This window comes from Nelumbo lutea, chromosome 2 (assembly GCF_056320005.1).
Source record: "Nelumbo lutea isolate HS-2025 chromosome 2, American lotus-T2T, whole genome shotgun sequence".
Lineage (NCBI taxonomy): Eukaryota > Viridiplantae > Streptophyta > Magnoliopsida > Proteales > Nelumbonaceae > Nelumbo > Nelumbo lutea.
Window position 1 is genome coordinate 97968126 of NC_142685.1, and position 11488 is coordinate 97979613.

The 11488-nt window shown below is 33.3% G+C and overlaps 1 long non-coding RNA gene and 2 pseudogenes across 1 annotated transcript; all 3 read right to left on the reverse strand.

Moving 5' to 3' along the window:
- Positions 1–231: 231 nt before the first annotated feature.
- On the reverse strand, positions 232–9629 carry LOC148872233 (uncharacterized). Its single transcript, XR_016106862.1, has 4 exons — positions 9364–9629; positions 9196–9270; positions 490–546; positions 232–400 (listed from the first exon to the last, which is right to left on the reverse strand). It is a non-coding gene; the product is annotated as an uncharacterized LOC148872233 (long non-coding RNA).
- On the reverse strand, positions 4365–6673 carry LOC148872234 (protein FAR1-RELATED SEQUENCE 5-like; annotated as a pseudogene).
- Positions 7166–8523, reverse strand: LOC148872235 (protein FAR1-RELATED SEQUENCE 5-like; annotated as a pseudogene).
- Positions 9630–11488: the final 1859 nt, after the last annotated feature.

Below are 11488 nucleotides of genomic sequence, written 5' to 3' on the forward strand. Positions count from 1 at the left end.
CTATAAATATAATCGGATTTCATAAATATTGATTTAAATTTGAATCGGATCAAGATGTTGGATATCCGATTTGGTTTAATTTTTAAAAGAATTATAAATTTTTAAAGGAAAAAATATAACTATTTAAATAAAAAACAAAAACATACAAATATTTTTCAACTATTTTCATCAATACAAATACATGTTTTTTATAAAAAATAAATAACATATATATATAAGGACAAACATCCAAATAACAAGTCTTACACAAGATTTATCATGCACTTAGGAAATTGTTATACATATTCAATAGAATAAACCCAATCATAAATATGATAATTATAAAACGTGTGGTCTTGATTCCTTAAATCATAAATATAATAATCAATTCTTACACTCGATTCCCATTTGATTTGTTTGCCTACATGGATGCAACATACTAGTCAATACATCCTTCAATCATCATTAATAACATAAACATAGAACATGAAAAGGTGTTATATCACTTACAACTTTCCCGAGACAAATGTAAAACAACGTGCTTTTGATATTCGAATTATGCAACTCCTGCAATCATAAAATATTGGACTATATTTCAAGTCTCTATATGGTGGATGATCACAAGTAAATTGAAAACCCATACCTTGCACAAGAGCATAATCGATTCATAATTTATTATGCTAGGAGTATTAAATTAGAAACATCTACAACCCTATCAAGACCCGGTAAAGTCTTGGGTTTATGTGAAATAAATCAATCCAACACATCATCATAAATGTTAGGGTTCAATATTAAGCCAAAAAAATGAAAAAAAAAAAAAAAATTCCATGGGATTGCATACAAGCATCCAATTTTACTAACTACTGCCTATATTAATAGAATAATACCTACAATCAGGTAAGAGTTCTTGGTTGTAGTCTATGAATCGTCTGTACAACATGAAGCAAAATGATTTTTTTAAGGACAAGGTTGATGGTGGTTCGACCATCCCACTTGAATCCAAAATTGATTTTTTTAAGGACACGGAGTCAACTGGCGGTAAGCATCCATTTTCCTCATTTTCCTTCCTAACCTGTTATTCCTCTCCGGTTTGATATTCTTCCTTTCTACAGACCATCGACGGTGATTTCTCTATTTCATTGACTTCTGACTGACGGTGTGGAATCAATTGCGACAAGTGTAAACCAGTGGTAAGCATCCATCCATCCTCTCTTTCTAACAACAAACCACTGCTAGTAAATGGTATGGGTATTTTAGACTGAACCAATCTATTATTTCTCTCTATTTTGTGAGGTATCATTCTATGATATGTGTAAATTTATTTTTTAATTTTTGGGTGATTTTATCCAGTTTTATGCTAAAGTAAAACATGTCTTATATACCCTTTGGTGTAACAGGAACCTTTTCTAATCTAAGACAAGAACTATAAGACATGCATTTTTTTGTCCATGGTATAATTTCATAAATGAGTAGAGCCATTGAAAGTGTACTAATTCCCCCCCCCCCCCATTTCTCGTTTCATGCTTTGATAAATCATGTCACTAATTCCCTCTCATTTTCTCTTTTCTCTTCTTTAAAGTTCACTAACTTTTGCATAGTGTATTGCATAATTTTGATATGGATTGCTATTTGAATATAATAAAGTCTTTGCTATATTCCCACCAATTTCATTCCACACATTTCAGACATGATTGGGCTTCTTGTGTATATGTATAAGTAGTCCTTATGTGCATGTATTTGGACTCTTGTTTATGTAAACTTTAAATTTTAGACATGTTGCTTATTAAATGTGGGGGGATATTGTGTTAGGACTAATGAATAGTGGGGTAGCTAGTAAAATGGATTACATAGGGACTAATGAATATTTTGTGCTCTATATTATTCTTTAAAAATATTGATTGTATATAGAGATAGTAATAAATAATTTGAACTTTCATGGTTTTGCTATATTATCTAGATGCATATGAAATATGCCAAAATGTTATGAAAACAGTTCAAGATTATATTTGTAAAGTTAGTTACAAAATTGGATTTAATCTAACCAAGATTATGATTGTGGATGAGAAAAAAAAACATTATCCAATGCTAGACCTAGTTACCTGGGGTCGTCTTAGGAGGGGTGAACTGATTACAAACATAACCTTTTACATTTTTTTTTACACAAAGTGGCTTCTCACACCAATATACCAAGCAATAGCTCCTTTTTGAATAATAAATTGAGGTAATAAAAATAATCCTATTTGTTTGTTATTTGACAATAACTCCTATTGTTACATTTTAAAAGTAATAGTATAATGATCATTCAAATAGGGATGATTTATATCAGTGATTATTATTTACATAACCTTGTACATTACTGCAATGATGGATTATGGTCCTAGCCTGTTATGATATGTTCATATACTATTGTACTAGCTATTGCTTGGACCACATTGTAAAACTTGGTTTCCTTAAAACTTGAGCCCTAAGTTAGATTTGGTCCTTTGTGGGTTACATGTTTTATAATCTTATTTTCTAGGCTAACCATTGTGTTAGGTTAATAAACCAATAACTTGTTTGATCTTCCTAGGTACACGTGCACCTGGCTACATGAATGAAATTTTTTTACTTGCGATGCTCTTGAAACAAGTGTCTTGTAATAATCCTACTCTCATGGACCATTAACCAAAATTTTTGCAACATTTTGGGTTTAAAAGTTTGGGTCCATTTATCCCAAAAACCATGCAAAGTTGCATGTTTTTCATTGAAAAAAAAATCATTACAATCTATAGTGACTCTAAATATTAGGGGGTTGATTTTTCTCAAAGTGGCATGTTTTTCATTCTTATAAGTTGTCCATTGATCTTGTTAGATAACTCAAGATGCTGAATTTCTTGAAAAGAAAGAAATCAACTGAAGTTTGAGTTTTTCATCTACAACAATCATCATTCATCAACCCAAGATGGGAGAGGGGGAGTCTCCTCACCGTAATACTATACAATTCTTGAATGTTAAAAGAGCAACCTTCTCATTTTCCAAACATGTTGATTAATGATGAAATTAGAGAAGCAACAAAACAAAAACACACCCATAAAGTTGCCATGCCCAAAGGCCACTCAATGATTTTTATAAATGAAAAGGAATTCCATTCCTTCAACTTTTAACTCCCCTCCCCTATAAATATGTAGCTATTAGAAAATGCAAAATGAATAACCTTTTCCACAATTGACACAATACACCCTTGTACAAGCTTTACATCTTATAAAGTGCAAAAACAAGACATTTAGAACTAATAGGACACTAGTTGAATGGAGGGACCACAGTTAGTCCAAAAATGTTATATTAAAACATACATAAGAATTAGCAAAAAGAAAATGTTTGATGCAAATACCATCCTAGTGAAAAACTAATATTAACCAAATTGACCACACTGAGATCAATGATCAATTCTCAAGTTCAATGTGTTACACTAGTTAAGTCAAAACTAAAATTAACCAACTCAACTTGAGTAGGATCAAGACAATCCCAATTGTAATATGTCATTTTTGAGTACAACTCCATGAGGTGCACGATCAGTTTTTAACATTGTGCTAACTAACATGGCCTTCAATCTTTAAGTAGTTTCAACAAATGATCAAAATTCTAAAATAATTTCCATTGAACCTATGACAAAAAAAGTAAAATTGTAATTCCTAAATGGCTACTAATAGCTAGAACATCAAGGATCTTGGGATCAATACATAAAATTTCAGCATGTGAGAAAATCCCAAGTAAATAGAAAATGAAATACTAAAAGTAATAATGATGCCCTTTTCAACAACGTAAAGATATTGCGAAATGTAATGTTGTAGGTTCCAACATGAGATATATTTGCAGTATAAGTATATATGAGCTATTCAGAAGTCTTTCATCTCATTATTAGGGTTAAAGAATAAGAAAAGAGAAAAGATGTATGGTTTGCAGATTTCATTTATTTCAATAATATTAACTAGGTAGGATTTCCTAAAAATAAATAGATAGGAAAAGGGGGACATTACACTCATCAAGATGGTGTTATTACCTATTTTTAGATGCTAGTTGGTTTTTATGATTCAGATTTGTGCCAAAATACCATTCTAGTTCATTCATGTTATTTTCCTACAATAGATAATAAAAAATTGAAGAATATAGCAAATTGATTACGGGCTTGTTAGCAAAATAAGCAAACTTCACCTGCCTCATTTGGCTGTCTATTGTGCCTAATGATATTGAATCATATTTTTAACTCTATCATGCTTATTGGCTTATGAATAGCAAATTATTATATTTTAGAGTATTTGCCAATCCAATGGTGTCAATATTCATTGCATATGGTTGACATGCAAATTGATTAAAATCAAGTGTATTTTCCATGAATGGACCAATAACATATGACTCCTATTAAACAAGCATATAAAAAAGATAAACAATTCGATCAAGAACTAAAGTTGTAATGGTGAAAAATAATTAAATAATATTATATGTGATTTGATATAATATCAAAGGAAGATGAGTTGAAGGTTGATCTTTTCATTGTCAAACTAGTTGGAATTTGTGGATGGGGTTGAGAATTCCTTTTACTTTTCTTTCTTTTCTCAAAAGGTTGTTTTATTCTACCACCACCACCACGACAATCATTTTTACCATTCTTACGCTTCTTTGCAAATCCTGTTACCTTATTTGTGATATCATCAAATGATACTACATTTTCTACTTCCTCTTTGTTTTCCTCATTTTATAAATTCTCAACTACTTGACATGATCCTAGTTGAGTACCATGTTGTGTATACACATCCAAATTTTCTCCAATATTTATAAAATGAACAATTTGTGTATCACATGAGACTTTAGCTTTCATTACTTTCTCTACTTTAATACGAATCTTCTGAAACCCATTTGACGCATACTCTTAAGCTTTTTTATTTTCTACAACCTGATTTAATATATCCCATGAATTTTTCACCAATTAGTTTCCTTTATAGTATACCCACGGTTAGGGTCAAGCTTAATTGCACAATCATGATAGTCTATTGTGGTTCTATCTATTGCATCTCTTGTCCATTGTTTCAAAAATATATTGGGATGGAAGATGCATTATCCTATTTTTAGCAAGCACTTTTAACCCATGACCAAAAAGCATCCCAACAAACTCAAAATTTCTACAACTACATGAGATTAACATATTCAACCGTGAAAATATTATAACGTGCTCATGCTTTTTGCCATACATGATTACAATGGTCTTAATCCCTTCATCAACTTTAACTTTCTTGTTTACAAAACAGATTAGGGAATTATGGTACTCTTTCTCAAATTTCCTGAAAACTGTAGGAGTATAAACATTTGCGGTTTATTGAATAATCGATACTTGTATGCTCAAATGGGGCTTGCTTTGGATTATCTTGAAATCCATTTCTAATTTTTTTTGGCGTCTATCTTTCACAACTCTTTCAAAATGATCCAAGAATTGAGATATATTTAATGTTGGTTTCAAATAACCCTTTGATAAACTATTTATGCCTTCACTCTTTTGAGTATTTTTCATCTTTGTAGAAAAGTGGTTCCTTCCATAAACCAATGCCCACTTCTCTTTCATTTCAAACAATCATTTTAAGCATGTGTTCTCTTTCAGATCATAATTACAAAGCATTTCTTCTCAAGCTGTGAAAATTTCACCATTTTCTTCATAATCATATTAATAGAGTCCAATCTGTCTAGAACTCTGGATAGACATTGGGCAGCTCTCATCCTTGTTTTCTTGCATCTGTAGATAACCTTATTTGTTGTAATCTCCTATCTTTCTGTAGTTTGAATTCAAATGTAACAATCTCAACAGTGTATATAAATACAATACCATAGTAGCCAAACATTCAAGCTACTTAATTCGTCTTTCACACAAGAGCCTTTTATGGTATCAGAGTAGCAAAAGGATACTCATAGGAAGCAGGTCTGGACTATGATGAAACTTTCAATCCCGTGGTAAAGCCTACTACTATTTGGACTGCCCTCTCTCTTGCTGTGTCATCCAATTGGTCCATTCACCAATTGGATTTAAACAATGCTTTCCTCCATGGAATTCTTTAAGAGAAAGTCTTCATGAAGCAACCTATTGGTTTTATAGATCATCGGCATTCCACGGGCCTGGTTCACACGCTTACAAGATTATCTCCTTTCTTTGGGCTTTGTTGAGTCCAAGGCAGACTCCGCTCTCTTCTTTTATCGCTCAGGAGGTGTTGTTACACTACTACTTGTCTATGTCGATGACATCTTGATTACAGGTTCTAGCTCTACTGCTATTTCTACTCTCGTTCAGCAACTATCTACCTAGTTTGCACTCAAAGACTTGGGTCCTACACATTACTTTTTGGGTTTAGAAGTCTATAGAACCAGTGTTGGTGTTCACATCTGCCAGAACATGTATATTCAGGATCTGTTACAATGGACTCAATTGCATGAAGCTAAACCAGTTTCATATCCCATGGAAGCATCAACTCAGTTCATTCGATCCTCGGGCACTCCATTACTAGACCCTACACAGTTTCAGAGTATTGTTGGTGCCTTTCAATATGTAACACTCACCCGACCAGACATAACTTACTCTGTCAACAAGATATGTCAGTTTCTTAAAGCACCTACAGATGAACATTGGGCCGCTGCAAAACACATTTTGCATTACCTTAAAGGGACTATCACTCATGGCCTCCTTTATCGTCCATTTTCTCACATTCTCACTGCCTTCTCAGACGCTGACTGGGCCAACTGTCCTATCGATCGCCGTTCACAAGATGGTCAATGTGTGTTCTTAGGCTCCAACCTCATCTCCTGGTCTTCTAAAAAGCAATCGACGGTGTCAAGGTCCTCCACTGAGTCTAAGTACAGGAGCTTTGCTGCCACCACTGTTGAAGTTACTTGGCTTCGTATGTTGCTTCAAGAGCTAGGTGTTCCTCTCTCCTCTCCTCCCACCATATGGATAGACAATCTCGGTGCCAAATTCCTTACTTCGAATCCAGTTCACCACTCCCGCACTAAACATATCGAACTAGACACACTTTGTTTGAGAAAAGCTTGCCCAAAAGGTAATTGATGTTCAGTTTGTTCCTACTCGCAATCAACTAGCAAATATCCTCACCCAGCCACTGCCATCACCTTGATTTGTTGAGCTCCGATCCAAGCTAACTGTTGTGCCTCAGCCCCATCAGCTTGAGAGGGGGTAATAGAGTCCAATAGTAGTGTAATCTCCTATCTTTTTGTAGTTTGAATTCAAATGTAACAATCTCAATAGTGTATATAAATACAACACCATAGCAATCGAACATTTAAGCTGCTTAATTTGTCTTTCGCACAAGAGCCTTTACATATATCAATTTGCTAAAATCTTTCTCAATTGTCTTGGAAACACAAGAAACATGTGACAAGTGTTTAATTGCATTATGATAAATGTGCCAAATATAAAGGCGATGGTTAACCTTTAGGAAGACATTGTATGGCCTTTTCCATTGCTGCATATTGATTTATTAAGATCGTTATTGGATTTTTTCCACCCATTGCATTTGAGAATGATTCAAAAACCCATTTAAATGATTCGACAGTTTCATCATACATTAATGCAGCCCCAAATATAATTGTTTGTCTATGGTGACTAACACCAACAAATGGTGCAAATGCACATGGTGTCAAAGCAAACTACATCCCCAAAAAAATGAAGTCAAATACAATTCTTGCATTAGCCCAAAAGGCATTTGTAATCCGATCTGTGGTGTTGTATGAAGTGCAATGATGAAAAACCCTCCATCTATAATTTTCAAAAAATTTTAAAATAGCTCCTACACCTCCATTTTCCATATCATTATATCTCTTCATATGTAGGTAATTATGATAATTAACATGAGCAAACCTCAGATTCTCAATTCCTCTAACTTGATTGGCCATATACTCCATAATGGCTTTTGGACCTATACTTGACTTGTCTGCAAGATCAGCCTGAGTAATTTTGGCCACTTTCATTCTCCTTTGTGACCTTAACATATATGTCTTGCTTGGAGTTACAACCTTATGACTGTGTTCCTTTTCAAACCGTGTGATGCAATATTGACTACTTTCTTTCAAAGCAACAAGCATGTGTATCTGACATCCAGTTCGTGTTGTCATGATAATACTTCACATTACCTCTTCCCAATAACCTTGAGCAGAACAACAAAATGGCATATCTCTTATTAAGCCAGTTTTTGTTTTATGTTCCTTGCTCTTTTGAGTACTAAATCGAATTCTTCTAGCATATTCATTATAAAATAGATATGCTCTATAGTGCATTTTGTTCCATCATCAAATAGCAATTTACGTGCAACATGACAATCTTTATTTGCAAGATTTTCATCTTCACTATACAGCCTAATACATTCTACATCTTGTGTATCCATTTCAATTTTTTGCTATGACTATAACCTTCATGTAACAATGAAGAAATCAGATATCCAAGATACCACACATTATGTTAAAATTAGCTAAGACAAAAGAAAAAATGTTGGAAGATAACATATATTCTTTGACTTGCACCAAGTCAATATTGAGTTGACTAATCATATTTGAAAATGCTAAGAATTCAATTACTAGGAAAAAAATTTTTATGCAGATGTTGAAGCAAGGAAAGAATACATAGAGAATTAAATCAGTTTTCTTCCTACTCTTGGACCAATATCAGAATTTCTTCCTACTCCTAGACGATTATCAGATAGAGATATGAGGTTTTTTAAGTGTTTCAAAATTCATTTTCTAGATTTTAAGAATAAGTTTAAGTTTCAGTCATCTAAACTAGGAAACTTTGATTTCAACATGAGTTTTCTTCCAAAAATTAACAATTAAATTTACATGCATCATATGTTGATAGAAATACAAGTAAATAAATATGCTCTTATTTAATAAATATTTATATACGACAAAGTTTTGAAGTATAATCTGTCATATTAGAGAGGGCAGATCTCTAGACATTTTCATTAATAACATGGAAATTCAATTTTATTAATAGAGAAAATTGAAGATAATGACGATCATATTCTAAGTACAACAATAGCCTACAAGCACTATGTTTCTTAAGAGCAAAATCCATCACAGATGGATACCTCACAAAATGGAGAGGAATAACAGATTGGTTCAGTTTAAAATACCCACACCATTTTTTGACAGTGGTCTGTTGTTAGAAGAAGAGGATGGATAGATGCTTACCGCCGGTGTACACTCGTCGCCGGTTGATTCCACACCATCGAAGGTCAGTGAAATAGAGAAATTGCCACTGATAGTCTGTACAAAGGAAGAATATCAGATTGGAGAGGAATAATAGGTTAGGAAGGAAAATGAGGAGAACAGATGTTATTGCTGGTTGGTTCTTGTCACCGGTTGACTCCATGCCATCGGATTCGTTGAAATGTCGCTGGTGGCCTCTTGCTCTTGAACTAGGGCTCGGTGAAAATGAAACCAGGGAAATAGATTTCAAACGAATGAGGGGGGAAGAGAGTTTAGGCTCGGGTTTTGTTTTAACATAATCGGTTGAACAAACATTATTAACGTAACAGAATAGCAAGCATTAAAGAGGGCAACATGCATGCCGCTCATTGGTGGGTTCACGGGGGGCAAAATCCGGGCTCTTAGTGAAGACCCCAACTTTATTTATAAGCAAAATTGAGAAGGCAGCTTTATAAGATTTCCAATTAATCCGTGTTCATCTAAGTTGAATTTCAGTATTGTCTTGTGAGTTATTTTTAGTAACTAAATTAAAATAATATTGTGAAAATTTTTATATATTATTGACAAAATCAATTAAAAATAACTTTTGAACACAATAAATTGAAAATTTCCAAATTTGAACCCACGACAATTTATTAAGAGATACGATATATATTTTAACTAATTTGAATGAAACTATTACGCGTCAGATGGGAGTAAATCCATATTTGATCTAGAAATCGAATTACCTTTCGACAATCAAATACCATTTTCCGTCCATTAACCTAAAGGCTGTGTCTGATTTGAAGGAAAATATAAAGAAAGGCAGGGAAGCCTTTACGACCATTGTATTGGTTTCCCTGCATGTGTTTCCTTTCATTCTCTACCTTTTTTGGCATTTATATAAATATGCTCAACTAATTTGGTGGACCCCACCTTCATGATGGTTTCATGTGAAAAGTTTGAGATATGGGCCCTTCAATTAATGTACTACTATTGAATTTCACATGATCCCCTTTTCCTCTTCTAATCGGAGTTGGCCGGTGACTACCTTAAGTCAATAAATGAATGAATGAGAGGAATAAGTCATATTGATTGCAAGGGGTATTAATTTGACTTGGTTGTATTGATTCTAGACCTGGCAAAAATTAACCCAACTCGTGAACTTGACTCAACTCAACCCGAAAAATTAGGGTTAGGGTATCGAATTTAGCTACTTAAATGTGAGGATGACCCAATCTGGAGAAAACTGAGTTGGGTCAACTCACTGATCCAATTGTCAAGTCTAATTAGGAATATTTATGCATTTGTAGAAGTTTCTATTCTTTAATTTTTTCTATTTAGTCTTTACTCATTATTATTTACTCTTTAAATTGTTAGATGTTTAGGTTTTTTATTTTATATTTAGAATTTTAAGGTTAATTTTTTTTTTTAATTTTGACATTTTTCATGTAGTTTTTCTTTATTTTTTTAATTTAGTTATTTTTGGGATGACCTGAATTGACCCATGGGTTAACCCTAACCCAAACATTTTGGGTAGGGTTAGCATTCAATAGCCCAACCCGAAATTCAACCCAACGTGAAATCAACCCGAAGTGTCTAGACCCAACCCACCCAACTCAATTGCCAGGTCTAATTGATTCATCAAATGACCCGAGTCTGATTGATCTCTGAATTCCATTCTTCTATGTCACAACAATGTTGGGTACGTCAGTTTTTGTCGACCATAAAAGAAAAATTAGGCTCATTTGGCATCCCTTATTTTAAGGATTTATTTCCTTTTTGCAGTCAAAATGATCTCATAAACATTGAATTTTAAACAGCAAAAATGAGACAAGTCCTTAAAATAAAGAATGCCAAATGAAATGCAGCAAAACTGATCAAGCAGATTGAACCCTCAACCAATCATCAAATCCTTGAAATTGTTAAAGGTTTCCTTACCTTTATCTCCCTTTTCCTACTTTTTCCTTCAAATCAAACATGACCTTCAAGACAGTAGGTGATTTATTTCTTCAAGATTTATCACACTAGAGTTGTCAATGGGTCAGGCAGATCCGATAGATACAAATCGAACCAGCCCAATTATATAAGGTTTCGGTCTGCATTATTTGTATCTTTATAATTGGGTTGGGATCGGTTATAAGTTGTTTGAGCCGGTCAACAAACTGGTTAGATTTATAATTGTGTATGTATCCCAGTCTAATATCTATTAGTCTTTCTCTTCACAAAAATACCTGTTCTCTTATAATATATTTGTAATACTATGGTGTTATGATGTTCAAATGTAGGGATGGCA